This window comes from Hetaerina americana, unplaced genomic scaffold (genome assembly GCF_022747635.1).
Source record: "Hetaerina americana unplaced genomic scaffold, ioHetAmer1.1.p SCAF_6, whole genome shotgun sequence".
In the NCBI taxonomy this organism is placed as follows: Eukaryota; Metazoa; Arthropoda; class Insecta; order Odonata; family Calopterygidae; genus Hetaerina; species Hetaerina americana.
The window spans coordinates 90,971,394-90,992,337 of NW_027287205.1; the positions used below are offsets into that span (position 1 = coordinate 90,971,394).

A 20,944-nucleotide genomic window follows, 5' to 3' on the forward strand; every position below is an offset into this window, starting at 1 on the left:
TTGTTTGGTAGTTGTGTCTATCCAAAAACCTACCTTAACCGGTAGATTACCTTTAAAAAAAAATATGTATATATATACACGTGTGTGTGAACCTAGAAAAGAGCGCTTTTAAACTAATTGCGTTGAGAGGGGGAAGGGGGCCGCGCCCGTATGTCGCCTTCATGTATTTTCGAACAAACGCAGAGCGGCTATTTTTATTAATATTAAAAAAATCGGCAAAAGGCACCGTGGTACAAAATGAAGTCTGATTTACGCAGTCGAAATATTATTTTTGTCTCATCTCTCTCTCTCCCTTTTTGGGGTAAAAATCATTGTAATCAACGTTAATGGAAAGCTCTCTTTTGCACCTCCCCCATCCAATTCAGAGCCGCGTGCGGTTTGATTCCTTTTGACTACCGCTGATACGGGGATGAGCGGACTGACGAGGATCAAGCGGAATCGAAAAAACAACGAGGAAAAAGCGAATGAGGGCAGGGAGGGAGGGAGAGGGGGGAAGGGGTTGGGGGAGGTCGGGGGGTGGAGGGGGAACACAAGAGATGATACAGGCCGTCCAATCTATTGGCGCCCATCAAAGGCGGTGGTGTGTCCGGAGGGAGGGAGGGAGGGTGGCGATTGGATTAGTCGTTCTCGCGGCGAGAGCAGGGCCGCGCGCTGCCTTATGGGCCAGGGGAGGGGAGGGAGTGGGTGTGTACCTGCTCCCATGGTGACAGTGGCGAGGGTAGAGAAAGGGAAGCCCTTTTCCACACCCACGCGATCCTTGCATGAGTATGCTGCGATTTGCGGACGCCATAGGTAAACTACCCGAGAAGACAGAGCGCATGACGACGGGCATCTCCTTTCCTCTGTAATGCAAGCACGTACGTAATAATACTGGTCACCATGGTGGAGGGGAGAAGAAATTACAACCCCAAAATAAAGAGGGCTAAAGCTAAGGCAATCAATGGTCTGCAACTGGCCTAAGGAATGGAATCTCTAATCGTATACTATTAATGAGTGCTATTTTTTGCTGAAGTTGCCCGGGGGAATGCCCGATTCTTGCCATCAGTTGCCCACAGCTCCACTCGATAGACTACCAAACCCGTATCAACTAATAATATAATAATAACAATAAAAATAACAATTATAATTACAAGAATGTTACAATTAATAAAAATAGGTTCATCATAGATGGTAGTTCATTAGAAGAGCACTGCTCCACTGACAGGAGGTCCTGGGTTCGTTTCCCGAACGCGCCTCTGTGCACCTTCACCTTCAACCAAACTGTGTGATTTTTCGGGTTCGTGCCTCGCCTTAACGGTTTACTTTCTGTTTGAATGATTTTCCCCCGCCGAAATAAGGAGAGGGAGCGCGAGCCTTTGCATTCCTCTCCCGTAATCATCGGGAGGAAGGAATCATAAGGAGGAAGAAGTCGATAGGATATACGATCAGTTAGAGGACATGATCGCGTGTGTCCCTGCAGGGAAACATTTGATAGTGATGGGGGATTGGAATGCGACGACGGTAGGCGAAGGAAGAGATGGTGATGAAGTGGGGGACTATGGTTTAGGCACGAGGAATGACCGTGAGTTTTGAGGAGAAAGCTTATTCTACATTTGGTTTAGACACCATAAAAGGCGTATATATGAGGGCGGTTCAATAAGTACCCGTGTTAAAAATGAAGAAACCATTCTCCTTTTTATGAATCTGATACTCTTGATCATACAATATCAAATTTTTATTTCCATATATTGCTGCTTATTCCCTCTTGGAATTGGAACTGATGCTAATCTGACGAATTCGTAGTAGTAGTTTTTAGGGGAGGCGACCGACAGCTGAGGTCATTTGCGCCATAGTATATGGACAGGAAAGGATGAAGGGTGGAGAGAAACCCGGCGTCGGCATTAGCCTACTCTTTACGAAAGGCGCCAAGAGGTCCGCAGCTTAACGTCCCATCCGACGGACTGCGTACTCACTCAAAGTGCCCTCCACAAAGTACCTCAAGTAGGGATCGAGGTATCTCTGAAAAATATTCAACACCGCCGGGATTTGAACCCTCTGGGTGGGAAGCCAGTACGTTAGCCCCCGCACCATCTCGATCCCCCTGACGAATTCTTACGGACAAATTCCTTTCTCAATAAATGGTAAGAATTCACCAATAAAGACTCTTATTCTAACATTTTCCTAATCCTTTAAATACTTTCGTAGAAACTTTTTGTAGCCCCACGGCCTTATTCGATTTTATTTCCCATAATCCTACAGTTTCTTGGAATTTGCCCTTTGATGCCCTGCACTCTCTGATTATCAAGTATATTTGGACCTAATGTATCTTTATCTGCGTCATCATTTTTCCTGTCTAACCTTGCTGGCATAAGTTGTTAACCATATATTTATTTCACACATTACTCCAATGCCTCTTGGATCTTTCCTTGTTCAACTTATATTTTCCGCGAATTATCTTTAACTGTTAACACAAATTTTACCTTCTCACCTCCCGACAGTTTTTAACTTTCTGGTAAAGCACACTAATTTTACTCTTGTCCTTCGAAATTTTCATACCCTTGCACCGCGTCTTCCACCCCATTTCTTTTAATCCATGTATTTGTTATCCGTATCCATTTATGATGTTAAGAAAAGACTCGTAAAAACTTTGATATGGAACGTAACTATGTACGGCGCGGAAACGTGGTCATTGAAGCAGGAGGATACACGTATATTGGAGGCTTTTGAAATGTGGGTGTGGAGAAGAATGGAGAAGGTGAAATGGACAGAGAAGAAAACAAATGAGGAAGTACTTGGTACAGTGGGCGAAGAGAGGGGTTTGTTGGGAGCAATCCTATAGAGGCAGGAAATGTGGATAAAGGGGGTACTGACCGGCGGTGGGATGTTGAAGACCGTAATTGAGGGGAGAATGTTAGGCAAACGAGGAAAGGGAAGGAACAGAATAGGGATGTTGGACGGGATGAAGGGAGGAAGAAAGTACTCAGAGATGAAGAGGGACCTGATGTAGAGTAGGATGTTATGTTTTGCTAGGGGTCACAAATTATTTAATTAGTAATTATGTCCATCCAAAAACCTACCCTTACCGGTAGATTACCTGATAATAATAAATCCATTTATTATGAATCTTTAAACGTCCTTCTGCCTAACTCTGTGTTTACATTCTTCTATTTCCTCCTCTCATCTACCTTTCTAATCAGCTCCCCCGCGATCCATGGTTTCCTTGTCCTTTTTCCGTTAACGGTTCCTAAAGGGTCTTTGGCGGTTTTCAATATCCCTTTCTTGATACAAGGGCGAATCGAAAAGTAAGTTACTTATATTTTTAATGAGATATCAAATTTATTCTCAACTTTGTGTGCATCGTAGGCAAGGCTGAGCATTTACGTCGAGGAAGTGCAAGAAGCAGTCGTCAGTTGGCTTCGTGACGCGGCAGGAGAAAGGTACGTCGCCGGTATTAAAAAGCTGCTTACAAGGATGAAAAAAGAGATTGATCGTCAAGGCAACTATGTATAAAAAATAACTAAATGCTCAACCTTTCCAACGATGTACGGAAAGTTGAGAATAAAATTGATTTTCAATGAAAAAAAATAGGAGGCATTACTTTTCGAATCACCCTCGTACATTCCGATTTTTCTTCGATATTACTCAGCTCTTTACCATCCTCCATGTTTTAATCTACAGCCTGCTGGTAGTCCTTCCTTTTCAACCCATTTAATGCTTCTACATTCCATTTTCTAACTCGCCGCCCCTGCCTTATCTTTTTGAAACGTACGCTACATTTCATAACAACTAAATTGTGGTCAGAGTCCGCATCCGCTCCCGGGAAGTTGTGTGAATTTATCACACTGTTCCTAAACCTGCGTCTAACCAGGATATAATCTAACTGATACCTTCCTGAGTCGCCTGGCATTTCCCATATATACCTACGCCTTTTGTGGTGGGGATCGGGATTGGTGCGATGGCTACCGTACTGGCTTCCCACTCAGAGGGCTCGGGTTCAAATCCCGGCGGTGTTGAATATTTTTCAGTGTGATCTCCATCCCTATTTGAGGTACTTTGTGGAGGGCACGAGTGAGTACGCCGTCCGTCGGATGGGACATTAAGCTGCGGATCCCTTGGCACCTTTCGTTAAGAGTAAGCTAATGCCGACGCCGGGTTTCTCTCCACCCTTCATCCTTTCCTGTCCATATACTATGGCGCAAATGACCTCAGCAGTCGGTCGCCTCCCCTAAATACTACTACTACTACCCTTTTGTGGTGTCTAAACCAAGCGTTGGTGATGACTAACCCCTGTCTCCTGCAGAACTCGACTGCTTTATCCCCGCGGTCATTCCTCGTGCCTAAACCGTAGTCCCCCACCTTATCACATCTCTTCCTTCGCCTACCGTCGAATTTCAATCCTATAACACTATCAAATGTGAGCCAAGCCAAGTGCCGTAGTTGCCCGGTCTCATTTTCTCTAAACTATCCATCATAGCAACCTTGAGATTGACAATTGAGAAAGGTTCCCCTTGACTTCCTCAATACTGTTTTTAACGTGATACCATTACTAAATGGTCTATCTACTGCGGTCAGGCATAAAATACCCTAGACAGTAATTAAATCGGCTCATGCATATTTTATTTGCAACTAGAAAGCCACTTACTCTCGAAGATGAACCATCTTTGACTCATATGGTTGTTTTTCATGTTAAAACCTAATTGTTCTTTTTTAGTCTAATATCTTAGCAAAACATTTGTTACATATGAGTATGGTCTAGGTATATTTAAGCTGAAGGGTTACCTATCGTTCTATTTAGCCATTCTGATATCCTACCCTGATTACGTGCCCTCAAATTAAATCATAGTTAAACCTGCATTTGAATTTTGAAAATAAGCAATTTCAAATAACTGTTGAACAAAAAATATGAAGAAAACGTTGGGTTCCGCCAAGGATGCCGAAATAAACGAAGTCAGGTGGCGACGAACGTGGAGATGTCCAACGGGGGACGATTTCTCCTCGGCGGTGGTACGCCGAAACAAATGACGACCCTCTCGCGGAGAGGTTGGAAGGGGGAGGGTTGGGGGGCGGAGGGAGGAAGGGGGGTGGAGCGGGGCGGGCCCTGGGACGAGGGCCCGGAGTGATGTGGGCTGCGCGGCTGGTAGGGGCAGCGCGAGAGTAGACTTCGCTTCGAGGCGAGGAGAAGGCGAGAGGAGGTGGCGCAGGGGCAGGGGGGGCGTTGCCCCGGCACCGCCCTCGTCCCCTCGCTTACCCACGCTCGGCTCCCTCGCTGGGCGTGCACGGGATCAATAGGGGGAGCATAGATTTGGCAACGCCGCTCTACCTCTCGCTGAGGGGTGCGCGCCATCCTCCCTTCCTTTTTTTATCGTCATTATATTCGCGCTTCCTTTACCTTTTCACGTCTCTCCGCGACGCCCCCCGCCTCCATCCCGCCCTTACCTCCTGGCCCCAGGGTTGCAATTTTTTCCGCACGAAACTTTATAATTTACGATTTTTCCCCTCTTGGGTCCAAAATGTCTCTCTTCCTCGCATTCATAATCCCTCCGCATGCGTTATTTCCCTCCCTTCCCCCCCCCCCTTCATCCCCCTCCATCCCCCCTCATTCCTTTCTCCTTCCTCCCCTCCCTTCCCCACCCACCATCCGCCCGTTTGCCCGCCATTATAGAAGTTCTCCCCGTCTTCCTGAGTTATTCTTTTTAGAAAATGCTCCCGAAATTGAGTTCCTGCTTCGCCTTCACGGTTTAATTTCTGTTTGAATTATTTCCCCCCGCCGAAATAAGGATGAGTAACGCGTGCCTTCGAGTTCCTCTTCGGCAATCATAGGGAGGAAGGAATCATAAGGAGGAAGATGTTGGTGGGATATTCGATCAGTTAGAGGACATGATCGCGTGTGTTCCTGCAGGAAAACATTTGATAGTGATGGGGGTTTGGAAGGCGACGGTAGGCGAAGGAAGAGATGGTGATGTGGTGGGGTTAGCTACAGTTAAGGAACAAGGAATAACTGCGGGGTGGAAGCAATTGAGTTCTGCAGGAGACGCGAGAAAATCATGACCAATACATGTTAACACACCAATAAAGCTGTAGGTATACGTGGAAATTACCGGGGGATTCAGGATGTGTAGGGTCACCCATGTGTAAGATAGGTCGAAGGTTAGCAGCCAGACGAAAGGTAGTCCACGCAGCGTCTGTTACTCAGTGAGGCGGCTGCAAAGGCGTCCGACCAAATTGGGGGGCCATTGAGTGATGGTGTCACGTTAAAAACACTATTGAGGAGAGCAGCGAGTAACCACCTCAATTATCATTCCCAAGAACATAAAGATGAATAATTCAGAGATTTTGAGTCCTGGTAACTAGGGGGCATGGCCCAATCGGCCGTGTGTCGTGCCCGGCAGTGGGAGAGGCAAGGCTTCCGCTGTCGTGTTCTGAAGAAATCATCGCAAGTACTGGAGTATTTACTAAATTATTGACGCAGACGCAGTGCGAGGATATGAAATTTTTACCAAGAAGTGGAGGAATTGGTGTGCTATTCACGAAGATGAAAGCATTTATTGTTTTTAGTATAATAAATAATTGAACTAGGGAAGTACCAGGAGTGATAAAATAATAATATGGAGAACTATATGCTAAAGAATGGCAAGATTAGACATAGAAAGACAACAGGAAGGCGATGAAAACAGCTCGAGTCGAGGGGTACTTGACGAGGAGATAGAAACGGCATTGAGGGACATGAAACCAAATAAGGCGGACACCGTTCCCGCAGAACCACTAAAATGTTTAGGAAAAGGAATGACGGAACCTTGTTACAGACAAATTCCAATTACAGACTAAATATGCGTGCTTGATTCACTCGAAGCGTGGTCTGTTCCGTCTACGGAAGATCCCCGCTCGATATAGCGATAAATATCATTCATCTCTGACGGACAGGGACGAGGGCACCGCTTAGCTCTGAATCGAGCGCAATACCTCAAACCGCTAAGGGGGAAGCGAATCCAAGCAACTTCAACCAATACAATTCCGCAGAGAGGTTAAACAATGGAAGCCCGCTGACCTCTTACGGGGTCGAGAGACACTCTTCAGTCAGCCCTTGGCTTCTTTAGAAGCGCCTTCTCAGGTTCGCCGCAGTCGGCGCCATCAAAATGAGCTCATGGGGGAGCTCCGTCCTTTGCTACCGGCGGTAACACTTGAGGCTGCATGTTGAATTGCCTAATTAACTCGGAGGGGACGTTTCCCTCATCCTCGCACTCGCTTCTCAAGGGATTAAAAATGGAGCCACTGGCCTCCTCGGAATCCTACCATTACCATCCAAGCGGCGAGAAATATAAATACGACAAAGTGGTCAACCCTTGACTGGAACAAAATACAAAGAACAAGAAGAGTGGAAGAGTTGCTCTTTTAAAATGTAATTTTAAAATTCGGATTCCTCTGCATTCATAATAAAATGGGACCATTTTCTCGGGTTTCATCAATTTTCTCGAGTAAATTCAGATTCGGAATTCATATCTCGGAGGGAAGAAATATAAATATGTTATGTCCATGCGAGGCGAGATAGGAGGATAGCGGGGATTTCTGGAGAGATAATTATAGAATAATACACATCGTGGGGACGAGAGCCAACGACGGTTTGCCATAGTATTAAATAAAGAGGTAGGAAAAAGCGTAGTCAACATAAGAGGAAACGGAGAGAATATTACTATTCGAGGTAAAAGCAGAACCGACGAACTTGGTCGTTGTTCAGGTATACATGCCACCGAGCAACCATAAGGAGGGAGAGGTCGATAGGACATAAGATCAATTAGAGGATATAATCGCATGTGTTCCTGCAGGGAAACATTTGATAGTGATGGGGGATTGGAATGCAGTCATAGGTAAAGGAAGTAATTTAGTAATGAGGCAAGAGAGTGTAATTTGGAAGAAATGAACGGCGGTGGGGATAAAACTTTGTGTTTCTGCTGAAAACGTAGCTTTATTTTAAACAATACATGATTTGAACACCAGAGTAGACATAGGTACACATGGAAAATTGCAAAATATGCATGGAGATCAGTTTGACAAAATTATGGCCAGACAGGGATTTAGCAATACCACTGTCAAACCCCACGTTTTCTCGAGACTTTATGTAAATTCTAACCAGAATTTAAAATTTATTAGGTTTAATGATTAATTTATAAGAAAGAGAAGAAGCATAAAAAATAGAAATACCTGTGGCGAGTGGGAGTTGAAGTGGACAAATACGATTATGAGGTTGTTCTTGATCGTTATTCACTCTGTGTGTGTATACATTTTACATATATATAAATATAAAATAAATAAATAAATAAATAAATAAATAAATATATATATATATATATATATATATATATACATACATACATATATATACATATATATATATATATATATATATATATATATATATATATATATATATATATATATATATATATATATATATATATATATACGATTAAGAACAGCCTCATAATCGTTTTTGTCAACTTCAACTCTCAACTTTGTTCAACTATACATAAATATAAATAAATAAATATATTTATATTATTATTATTATTAGGTTATCTACCGGTTGAGTTAGGTTTTTGGATGGACACAGCTCCTAAACAAATATTTTGTGACTACTAGCAGTGGTATCACGCGTACCTCTCCCCTTCCTAAACCCAAACTGATCATCCCCTAAGTAATCATTTGTCTTACCTTCTATACTTTTGTTTATGATCCTGAGAACAACTTTAGCTACGTGGGATATCAAACTTATTGTCCTGCAGTCCTCACATGATGTAGCCTTTACCTTTTTCGGAATGGGAACTAAAACTGATCTCAAAAAGTCTTCCGACCAGATTCCTTCCTCATAAATACTACGAATCAGCCCATATAGCCTCTCCCTCCCACATTGGCCTAAACATTTCAGTAGTTCCGCGGGAATTTTATCCACCCCCACGGCCTTATTTAGCTTCATCTCCCTTAATGCCCTTTCTATCTCATCGTCTAGTATGCCTGGACCTAAGCTATCTTCCTCTATGTCATATTCTTTTTCAATGTCTAACTTGGTTGGTCTAAGTTCTTTACTATACAGTTCTTCTATATACTCCTTCCATCTCGGGGATCGAGATGGTGCGGGGGCTAACGTACTGGCTTCCCACCATGAGGGCGCGGGTTCAAATCCCGGCGGTGTTGAATATTTTTCAGAGGTATCTCGATCCCTACTTGAGGTGCTTTGTGGAGGGCACTTTGAGTGAGTACGCCGTCCGTCGGATGGGACGTTAAACTGCGGACCCCTTGGCGCCTTTCGTAAAGAGTAGGCTAATGCCGACGCCGGGTTTCTCTCCACCCTTCATCCTTTCCTATCCATCCCCTATGGCGCAAATGACCTTAGCTGTCGGTCGCCTCCCCTCAAAACTACTACTCCTTCCATCTCTCTTGGATCTTTCCTGCGTCAACTATTACCTTACCCGCCTTATCTCTAACTGTTAGCATAGCTCATCCTTTCTTACTTCCCGATAAAAATTTAACTCTACTGTACAGCGCACCGATTTCCCCCTTCCTCTGCAGACTTTCCATATCCAGGCACTGCGTCTTCCACCATGCTTCTTTTGCTTTATTTGTTCCCCACCTCAATGTATTGTTTAATTCTTTGTACTTTATTTTGCCTAACTCTGTGTTTACATTCTTAGATTTTCTCCGCTCATCCATCTTTGTAATCATCTCATCCGTGATCCATGGTATCCTAGTCCTTTTAGCGTTAACGGTTACAATAGTGTCTTTTGCGGCTTTAGACATCCCTTTCTTGATACATTCACATTTTTCTTCGATAGTACTTAGCTCTTTACCATCCTCCATGATATCCTCTACAGCCTCTTTGTATTCCTTCCTTTTCAAACCATTTAATACTTCTACATTCCATTTTCTAACCCACCGCCCCTGCCTTACCTTTTTGAAACGGACGCTACATTTCATAACAACTAAATTGTGGTCAGAGTCCGCATCCACTATATGGGAAGCTGTGCGAATTTGTCACACTGTTTTTAAACCTGTGTCTGACCAGAATATAATCAAGCTGATACCTTCCTGAGTCACCTCGCATTTTCCATATATACTTGCGAGAGATGTAGATTACCTAATAATAATAATTTTATATATATATATATGTATATATATATATATACATACATACATATATTATTAGGTAATCTACCGGTTAAGGTAGGTTTTTGGATTGACGTAATTACTAATTAAATAATTTGTGGCCCCTAGCAAAACACAACATCCTACTCTACATCAGGTCCCTCTTCATCTATGAGTACTTTCTTCCTCCCTTCATCCCGTCCAACATCCCTATCCTGTTCCTTCCCTTTCCTCGTTTGACTAAAATTCTCCCCTCAATTACAGTCTTCAACATCCCACTGCCGGTCAATACCCCCTTCATCCACTTTTCCTGCCTCCATAGGATTGCTCCCTACAAACCCCTCTCTTCGCCCACCATGCCAAGTACTTCCTCGTTTGTTTTCTTCTCTGTCCATTTCACCTTCTCCATTCTTCTCCACACCCACATTTCAAAAGCCTCCAATCTACGTCTATCCTCCTGCTTCAATGACCACGTTTCCGCACCGTACATAGCTACGCTCCAAATTAAAGTTTTTACGAGTCTTTTCTTAACATCCTTACTCAACGTCCCCGTCAACTGTCAATCAACAAAGAAAAATACTTCCACAACCTAACGTGTACAAAAACAGTTGCCCTAATTCCTTCTCGTTCGTGGGAAAAATATCTGAAATCTATCAGTTCTACACTTTATCTCTCCAATTTTATTCACACGATCTCTCCTACCGTAGTACGATGGGAGTAATAATACAGCATCACTGCTAAAGAGACCTCTTTCAAATAGATGCAGGAGATTTAACCTGTAATTTAACCATCGCTCCAGTATTGATTCCCAGCCTAGCAGCTCTAATATTTGGATAGGCTACTAAGTTTATTATAACAACGTTTTACAACTCCAGCTCCTCTACGCTGCACGCGATCCAATTCGGCAATCAATCCGACTTCATGAGGATCCCGTTAATACAAGAAGCATATTCTAAATGAAGCCTAACCAACGACAGATAGCATTATTCTGTGAAATTTTCATCACATTTACCAAGTAATCTTCTAATAAATCCTAATTTTTTACTAGCTCGCCCACACATTCCCCGTATATGTTTCACTCAGGAGAGGTCGAAAGGCGGCAGGGGGGAGGGCTCACGCCTAATTATTACTATTAAAGGTTTTTACATGAACTTATTTCTACGGATGTTAAAAATAGGCTCGTGAAAAATTTGATATGTACAGTAGTTACGTTGGGCGCAGAGACAAGGTCATTGAAGCAAGGTGATAGACGTATATTTGGAGGATTTTAAGGTTTGGGCGAGGAGAAGGATGGATAAAGTGAACTGGACAGAGAGAAGTAAAACAAATGAGGAAATGGTGGGCGAAGAGAGGGGATTGACATGCCAAATTCGAAGGAGGCAGGAAAAATAGATGCGAGGAATTTTGATTGACTGAGGAGATATATTCTCCCATTTATCCTTCGATGCACGTGGAATGCGGAACTGAAAGAGTGGCCATAATCAGGGTCGTGATTAACTGAACCGACTCCGAGTGTACTGATTCCATTCAATATCTCGTCCTTGACTTTGAGCAAACATATACACAGGGTCCAATATAAAAGCAATGCCCACTCTCCGGGAAAAATAGATTTATTGATCGTACTTGTGAAAATGCTTAAAATTCTTCAAAATACTCTCTCCCCCTGCTACAATAATACACTTGAGTGGAGACGTGTCTGCCACGCCCAGAAAGCACCCTGAAACTCCTCTAAACAGGAATGTCCTCTGAATGCTTTTGAATATTTTCCACTTGGTCTCCCAATGCTTTCCTTTCAGCTTTCTCTTCGGTCGGGTACACCCAAAAGTTGCAAGAAGCCAAGTGGAACTGTAAGGGGGCTGGGGGACCACCGGGGTGGTGTTCCGGGCCAGAAAGTTGGTAACGATGAAGGGCGTGTGGCTGGGATCGTTTTCATGGTGGAAATCTACCGTGTCGTGCGCCGTGTTACAAAGTCGAAAACCCCACTTCACGCGGAGGCACGTCCTTCCGTTCAGGCTATTCGGAGCGAACTGGTGACCAGCCGCATTGGAAGGGCATGGCCCCCACCACATTTCGCTATTGGTTTTACTGCGTTACCATGGATCGTCGCGTCACAATAAAATCATGAGCATTACTTTCATTATGGACAATGTATTTGGTGTCATTAATCCTATTGAATGAAATATGAGTCTGTTAGATTATAGGCTCAATGACTATCAAAATAACTCACGCCAATAACCCTCGCTCTTATTTCGGGCTCAGATTTAGTCACAGGTGATCAGTACCAACTCTAGAGACCAGTCAGTACCTACTGCAAAGAAACTAGCCGCATATATGATGTTTCGAGTGTTATTGAATGTTAATTTTGAATAATCTTTGCTATTCGAATTGTCGTGAACGATAATGCATAATATTATTTGGAAATTATGCAAATTCACTGGTGTGGAATTTCCAATAGAATTAACCGTTATTTCTGTCAGAAATGTTCAGGTTTATTCCGAAAGAGGGAATTGCATTCCCACGATACCATATTTACCTTGATTTACTGCAGCATCTAACACAATTTTCTTTCCCAAAGGCGCAAGAACGGGATTTGCTTTTTAAAGGATACGGTTAAGGCCACGCTTTGCATTTATATGCACAAAAAAAGAAGCCATAATTGATGAAAGGGAAAATAAACTGGCTTGATCAAAAATACTAACAACATTTGTATTTTTGCATGCAACCATAGAAACAGAACTCTGTACCACAGGCCACTGGTAAGTAAATGCTGCTGTGAGCGTGTGCACAAAAAATGACAATCATATTGAAATCATCATGAATAACAATTAAACTAAAAGCCAATAAGTATCATGGATCTATCATTCAGCTGGACACTTTTAAAATTAAATATCTTCATTTCATGGACAATTTCCCGATTGGCTGAAAATTACTTTTTTAAAATTCCAGAATCCATCCTCATTTTAATTTCAATCATTCTATAATGCAACCAGCCATTTCGTTTTCAGCAGATTAACCTGGACGACTGCTTTGATTTGCAAAGGAAGGCCCAGCGTTGAATCTACTATCCATTAAATTTTATTTTTCTCTATCGTTCGCAGAAAGTGAATCACTAGATAAAAATGATATAATTTTACATAAAATCATAATATATAACGAATTAAAGACAGTTAGGATTTCTAGTGGGAACAATTAAGAACAATTATCTTTATTAAGTTTGCTTCAGCGACGTATCTATGGGAACAAAATGGTACTCTATAAATTATTGTAATGATTTATCATCGAAATCATTTGTAACCATAGAGTATGAGCCTCCTATTCATTCCGATTCCCAATTTTCGCAGTGTTCCTCAGCGTCAGTCAAAAATGACACTTTCCGACATGCTCATTTGTCGCAAACAAAAAACACGATTATTTTAGTGAATTGTAGCACTAACCCTCCCTTCAGTCAGTCTATCCATTTTTAAGTCTGAGATTTTTATAAATTATTTCCTTGTGGCAGAAATCATTAAATTCACCCATTTCAAAGGAATCCGTTGCCCTGCTTTAACAAAAAATTGCAAGAATATTTCGCTTCGCATCGCTGAAGAATCATTCCTTAAGCGCGGATATGAAGTCTCGAAAAAGAAAGGGGTGGTGCGGAACGTGACGAAAGGCGATTCGGTGCCGGCGCCGTCCTCGGCCGATCCGTCAGACATCTCTCTTCCACGCCCTCCTGTTGCCACGGATCCATCCCTCAAAGGGTGCTCCCCCATCCACTCATCCATCAAACTACAATGAACGCGGGCTTAACCCCCCCACCCCTCGGCCCCCCTCTCCCCTCCAGCCAAAAGTGAAGGCATCGCGCCGTGGCAGGATGACGCTCTCAGGGGCGCATGTCGGCCCTGATTCATTTTCAACTTTCATTCGATCCTTGAGCACCTGCATCCTTCTTCAGAGGTCATCCCTTCTTCATATTCATGAGACTAGAAGTTATAAACTTGATTACTTTTGTACAAATGATACCGATTGAAAATAATGTGGTTTCAGCATAGCATTGATTTCAAATGACCAAATACGAGCCGACCTTGTATATCGCTTTTGGTGATGTTTCGAATAAGAATTATGAAACAGTCTAGGAATTGATTTGGATATGATAAACTATGCGACCATGGAACCGAGAGTTTGCCGTAATCCCAGATGACCGATTTCGAAACCTGTGATGAATGCCGTCAAAAATCCTGCTTAAATTAAAACTGACTCTGTCGATCTTAAAGAAGAAATCCAACAGAATCTTCAGAATCCAGAAATCCTACAATTTCTGGAAAGATACGGGAACAAACAACAAAGAGGATTTGGAAAAATCTAAACTGGTAAAAGGGACTAAGAATGCGATAGTGACGCCGAGACACAAGCAACAAATTCAATTAGTCGGAAAATCTCCCCAAAGTTATCTACTTCATTTCGCGGTTTGATTCCATATTTAACGCTGAATTATAAAGATATATTTTCGAACGGAATCAATTCAAACCCTCACGTTAAAACTCAAGGAAAATCTGTGGTGGAATTTCCTCAAATCTATTAAAAATAGGAGAACAAATTCTTAGAATTAACCTAACGAATCAACTCTAACATCGCGGAAGTTTTCCATAATACGTGTAAATTCTGCCGTGGAAGTCATAAAGATCGTCCTTATTTGACAGTGGTGTTGAAATTGATAACACCTTTTGACTCCTGTTCCCTTATTCCAGCGTCCTCACGATCATTACCACAATTGCAATATTTCCTGCTGAAACTGATGCCTTTATTACTAGTTCAATTCCCTACTGCACCACCTCTCGGCCAGCGAAGAAGTGTAATGCGTGCCATAAAATGTAAATCTCTCTCATTAAAAAGCTTGGCCCATTCAACACCATACAAGAGCTACCACAACCACAAGAGGAAGAGGCAAAGGGCACGTTCACGGAAGCGCTGCACATTAGTGACGATTTTAATTCACCGAGAGCAACGGGAAGCCACGCGTGAGGCAATTGCACCGAAGAGGTCTCAACACGCGGCCTTGGGGTACTCCCCGAAATTTCCGCCGCTCGTCAACACACTCACGCAGAGTAAATAAGCCGGTGGCGAAGGGGTGCGGGGTCTCCCAGTGTCAATGGCCCAGGGATATTTCCTTCCTTCCACAAACGAAGTGGCCCATTTCCCACCCTATTGCCTGTCACCCCGCTCTCGCCCCTTCATCCCTCCCCCCATCCCCGCCGATTGAGCAATGTGAGAATGGACCCCGGGAGTGTGCGTACTCGAGATTGAAACAGGGGCGAGGATTGGGGGGGGGGCACTGGAAGTGGCGACGCCACTCCGGGATAACCGAATGATAATCAACAAATTGGTTAGGATGGTGGGTGCTTCCCTCCCTCGCTCGCTCGCCCCCCCCCCCCCGTGGAGTTGTCCTCGCCCCCCTAAGGGTATTTGGCGCGTGGCTCCTTTTATAGAGCGAATGGAGTGCGTGGCGGCTTTGCACGGTGCGGGTGGGCTGGAAGTGCCTCTGGGGTCGTATGGAGGGTTAAGAGGGGTGAGAGGGAACTTTATGGGGGAGGGAAGGTTGGGCGCCCTCCAAATGGGGTTTTCATGCTCTCTCTCTCGCCTCCTCACACCCCACCGCAGAATCCTCCCCGGACGCCCTCCTCCTCCCCGGCTCCGTACACCACGCTCCCTACCCCTCCAGCATCCCAATGGGGGGAGGGGGAAGTCGGGAAAAAAGGGGCTGTCGGACGCTATTTGATTTATTAAGGGGAGAGTCATTCTCGCGTCGGGGAGCCTTTAACAGGACCTTTCAGTCAGAAGCTATATCACATTTCTTTTCTTTCGCGTTATTTCTCCGGAGGCTCTCTTTTCTTTTCTCCAATCGGTCCTTTTTTTCTTCCGAATGAGCAACTGGCGGCGCGGCAACTGATCTTCCTCTAATGGAAGCCATTACTCAGTCGGAGTTGGTAGAGTGGAAATCGATTTCTCGAAAAAATCGTCGTCACTTAGCTTAGGGAGTGAATCCTCGGGTGAATCTTTTTTGAGTTCGGAATCGAATTCATTTAAGCGGCACGATTTTTTTCAGTGCCATCCCACGACTATTTTTTTATGTAGTTCTCAGCGATTTCAAATTTTTGGATATTCTAAGTGAGTGAACATTGCTCAGAGATGAATCATAATTCTCAATCGTTTCGAGAGGAGAGATTTGGATTAAATTACATTTCATTTGTTATTAATAATTAATCAACCGGAACAGATGGAGTGATTCTCGTATGTAAGCAATATTTTGGAGAATTTTTGGCTTCAGTAGTGTAGAGATTAAAAAATATTGCGTTGCTGAAAGAAGCATTTACAAAGAGAATGAAATTCATAACATGTACACTATGCTAATGTAGTAGCGAAAAGAATAGTGAATATTTCGAATCGGAGAGGAACGTATGAATCTGAAACCTATTATTTGCAAAGGGAGGATGGAAATAGGTACATGGATGGGTTTTCAAAGAATTGAGAGAATTAAGCATTCATTTTGGTGAGAGGAGAAGAGAAGTTGCTTCGTCGTGAATGCAGGAAAGGCAGAGAAGGCGGGTGATTGCGTAAATGCTGTACGGAGTGATGGGCCATTGCGGAAAGGGAGGGAGGGGGGCGGGGAAGAGAACTGAATTCACCAGAAGACTTGAAGAGTGGTACAAGACGTTCAAACTTGGAAAAGAAAATAATGTAGGAGCAACAATAGGATTCCCTCCAGATATGCAGCACGATGTAATAGCTGATATTGTCGAAATAACCCATATTTTAAGAGCAGGTTACTTAGCAATGGTTACGAACGTGAGACTGCGTTGAACTTCAGGTACCATGGGAAACATTCCCCAAATATTAGCGCGCATTTTTTATTCGGACGGAATCAAAGTGAAAGGCGCATGCGTGCTGGAAGTGCGCCCAAGTCCCAGATAAAAGCATAAAACAAAACAGAGCATTAGATGTGGACGTATCTACTGTGAACTCTTAAACCCCGAGGTAGTGATCTGAGTTGTAAAAGATCGCCCACGATTGTAACGAAATCTGAAGGCAGGTCGTTGGTCTGTGGGTCACCCGCGACGAAGAGTGGGCTATCCTGGGTTAGCAGATTCCGAAGGTAGGAAAAATACAATTTGGCCATTCAAACTAATAAAAACACACAAACCTATCGAGTTAAACCAAATCCCTGAGAGAGATAATTTTAGCCTCGTAATATGACTTTCAATCTTTCATGTACGACCGCGACTTTTGCAATATTGCATGGATGCACCCTTCTGCCATATGCCTTTGGCCCGCAAGATTCATTAAAACGCAGTTCAAGTAGATTCCACTTGCAGGGGAGAGAGAGGGGACTTCCAAAAATAATTGATATTATTATCATTTATGTGGACTACGGCTTAAGGTAGGTTTTGAATGGACACAAGGCGGTACACAGGTGCAGGGTCATGGCCTCGCCTAGCAAGGCCCTCCACGCAAGAAGAAATCCTTCTTTAATTCCTTACTCCATACATTCCTCGCACCTATAAATGTAGATACATTCTACCTCCCTTCATTCCGTCCGACATCCTTATTCCTGCCCCTATCTGTTTTCCTTCCTTCTGCCCACTTCACCTTCTCCATCCCTTTCCTCACCCACATTTCAAAATACTCCAACCTACGTCTCCAATCGTCCTGCTTCAAAGACCATGTTTCCGCGCCATACACAGCCACGCTCCGTATCAAAGTGAAATAGGAGCCTTTTCTTAACACCCTTACTCAACGTCCCCATCATCAACTCCCTCCGCCTCGTCAAGTAGATAGGACTTTTAAGGACTTACATCTCCCTTCAAAATTCGAGACAGAAACGGTAGGAAATATATCTCACGACAAATTCAAACTCCCTCATTAATCACCATTCAACAATCCCTCCAATGGCTGCTCACCTCATCAGCGCACCCTTCCTCGCGCTCTCGTGGCACTTCGCAGCGTGGGTCTGAATTTATCGGGCGCAGATCGACACGTGATAGGTTCTCTTGCGTCCAAGGGATGCGTTAATGGCATGAGCGGAGGAACAAGGTCCGCGAACGATGATCTGGAGAGGGGGAGGTGCCTCGACACACTTCTTGAGATGTGATCATGTGTCGGAAAATACACATTTTGCAAGCCATCGTCGAGGGGTACACTCATGGAGAATACTTCCATGTAAAAACTGCAATGCAATTGTGGAATCTGCATGAGTGGAATGCCACATGTTAATATACAAGTGATTGCGTAGCAAGTGAGCCCGCCCTACTAATGAGCTCCCTTATTAAGTATTCTACAAGTGTAGCCATCAGAGTATTTGCTACGGCATATCATTCTTAATGTGAATAAGGGTTGCTGCATGTTGAATGAATGGTCGTTAGCCACCTTACCCCCCCTCCCCCCCTTCCACGTTGCCCTCTCGGATGGTTCGCGGGGTTGGTGCCACGTGTGGGTGCAAAAAGTGGAGTAGAAGTAGAACGGCTGGTGACTTGACACTTTCCGTCAGACGTCGCTACGACACCTTGTGAGGGAGTGTACGGAATGTAAATGTGATAATCCTAATAGTAGGCATACTTCGGCGTGCATGGCTGGTGCCCTAAGAGCCAAGCAATCACGAGTCTTGGCGCCACACTCCCTGGCGGGACATTGTGCTCCGAGGTTGACGCGGCTGAGCGATAACGATTCACCCAGCACGTATAACGAATGCCCTCCTGAAAATCGCCTCTCATCAACATAGAATCATTCTAGAGAAAAATATTGCAGTTTTAATTGGTTTCAATAGAAATTGCGATATTATTTATTGGGATTTCCATGGCATACACCAAGAGATTTCTAAAAGGGAAGATTCACTTTTTCGCCACATACCAGCGCCGAGAATAACATTTCTCGCTCCGATTCATTCCTAATCATATTTTGGTTCACTTTTAAATTAGACGACTCATGCTTTAACGTTAAATAAATGTACTATTGCCGAACATTAAATACATAAATATATCTCTCAAGATTAGGTCTGAGGTTAAATACATTTCTTTTGAGGAAGATCAGCACTGTTTGCGTGGGTACTCCGTCTCTTTAAGCATTTAAATATCATGTCTCAAGAAAATCTAATTGTTGAAATTGACAACAGTGAATTTAAAATTGTTTGAAAGATTCGCACAATTATCTCGCGACTTTCGCTTGATTATGAGCGCGGTCATTTTGTAATGTCAGCGAAAGTACTTTTTGGCACCATCACAAAATGCCATCGAAATTCACATCTTCTCTGTGATCTCAAAACTCATTTCGGAAATTAATTAAAAATTGCAATTTTCCACAAAAATAAAATTTCATGCGACCGGTTTCAATGTTACTACATCATCATCAGGTCTCAGGTCATCATCAGGTCACCGGTTTCATTGTTACTACATCATCATCAGGTCTCAGGTCACCGGTTTCAATGTTACTACATCATCATCAGGTCACCTGATGATGATGCAGTAACATTGAAACCGGTCGCATTAAATTTTATTTTTGTGGAAAATTGCTATTTTTGATTAATCATGATATTCCACCATATCACGCCTGAAACGTCTCTTTTTATTCATTTGGGAAAATTTACATGAATCATATTGTAAGCTTACGGCGTAACATGCCTCTAAAAGCAGACGGGAGAGTCACGCGCGGACCGAGAGGCATGGAACGTTCCGAGAGAACATATCTAGCTGAGCGGTAATGAACAACTAGATAGAGGACTTCTCAACTAAGTGACACAGTTTCAGGCGTAATGCAAATCCTTCACGATGAAAGGAGACACTTTGCTTTTCTATTTTTTTGGCTTTGTTCTATGAGGAAAATCAACCTCTTTCATTCTTATCCAAGCGTAATGGCAAGGTAGTAGTCGAGGGGTTGTGTTCGCTAGAGGCAGACTTAAATTTCGGGGGTGCCGAAGGGAATTATTCAATTGCCCTCGCTTTAATTACCGCGCATTGTCGACCTAAGATTCAGCGGGTTAGAAGCAATCCTAGATTATTTGTGGACGACTCATTTACAGAGTTACACAGACATAGGGACCAGACAAAAATAATCAAATAGACGCAATCGAGTGAAGCACTCCAGAAGAGATGGATGGCATACTAGGGTGTGACCCTGAAATTGGACCCTTACTGGGGTGCTCGTGCACGTTGGAATCTACGCGGGTTGGCCTCAAAGAAGTTGGATTTCACGGGCGGGCGGTGAGCAGGAGTATGAATGGGAGCGAGGCTTCGCTTCACTTCACTTTGGCCGCATTTGGAAGACGCGGGGCATTCGTGGGCCGAAACAATATTGAGACAGGGCCGAGAGAAAATCCGATAGATTTGTTGAACACGTTGAGGATAAGCCATAATGCGCCTCGACTCTGTCGGGCGATTTAGTTAGGGGGGCTCTTGATCTGCGGAGAAGGCTTTTACAAGAAGACACAGGGGTCCGGAGATTTCTTATTTCTCAAAGTATTATGGTAAGGAGTTCCTGTTTATTGGTAGAATAGACTCCCAACAAAAGAGATCATGTCGCCACAGACAAATGCGCATTACGCAATCATGACAAAATCGATATGACATGAAACCGAAAAAACTGAATCTAGTTGAACACAGGTTTTTCGTAAACGGGATAAGACAAAAAATACGTGATTTGTATATAGACATGACTGCGTACAAGAGGCTTTGCATTTTTTAATAAGTAATCTACCGGTTAAGGTAGGTTTTGGATGGACACAACTACCAAATAAATAGCTCCCAACAAAACAAAATGCAGCATCCTACTGTACATCAGGTCCCTTTTCATCTCTGAATACTTCCTC

At 43.5% G+C, this 20,944-nt stretch overlaps 1 protein-coding gene across 1 annotated transcript in view; it reads right to left on the reverse strand.

Annotated features, from left to right (window-relative positions):
• The window catches only part of LOC139695042 (homeobox protein OTX2-like), a 102,960-nt gene that overhangs the window by 81,081 nt on the left and 935 nt on the right, over nucleotides 1-20,944 (reverse strand). The gene's annotated exons all lie outside the window — the stretch shown is intronic.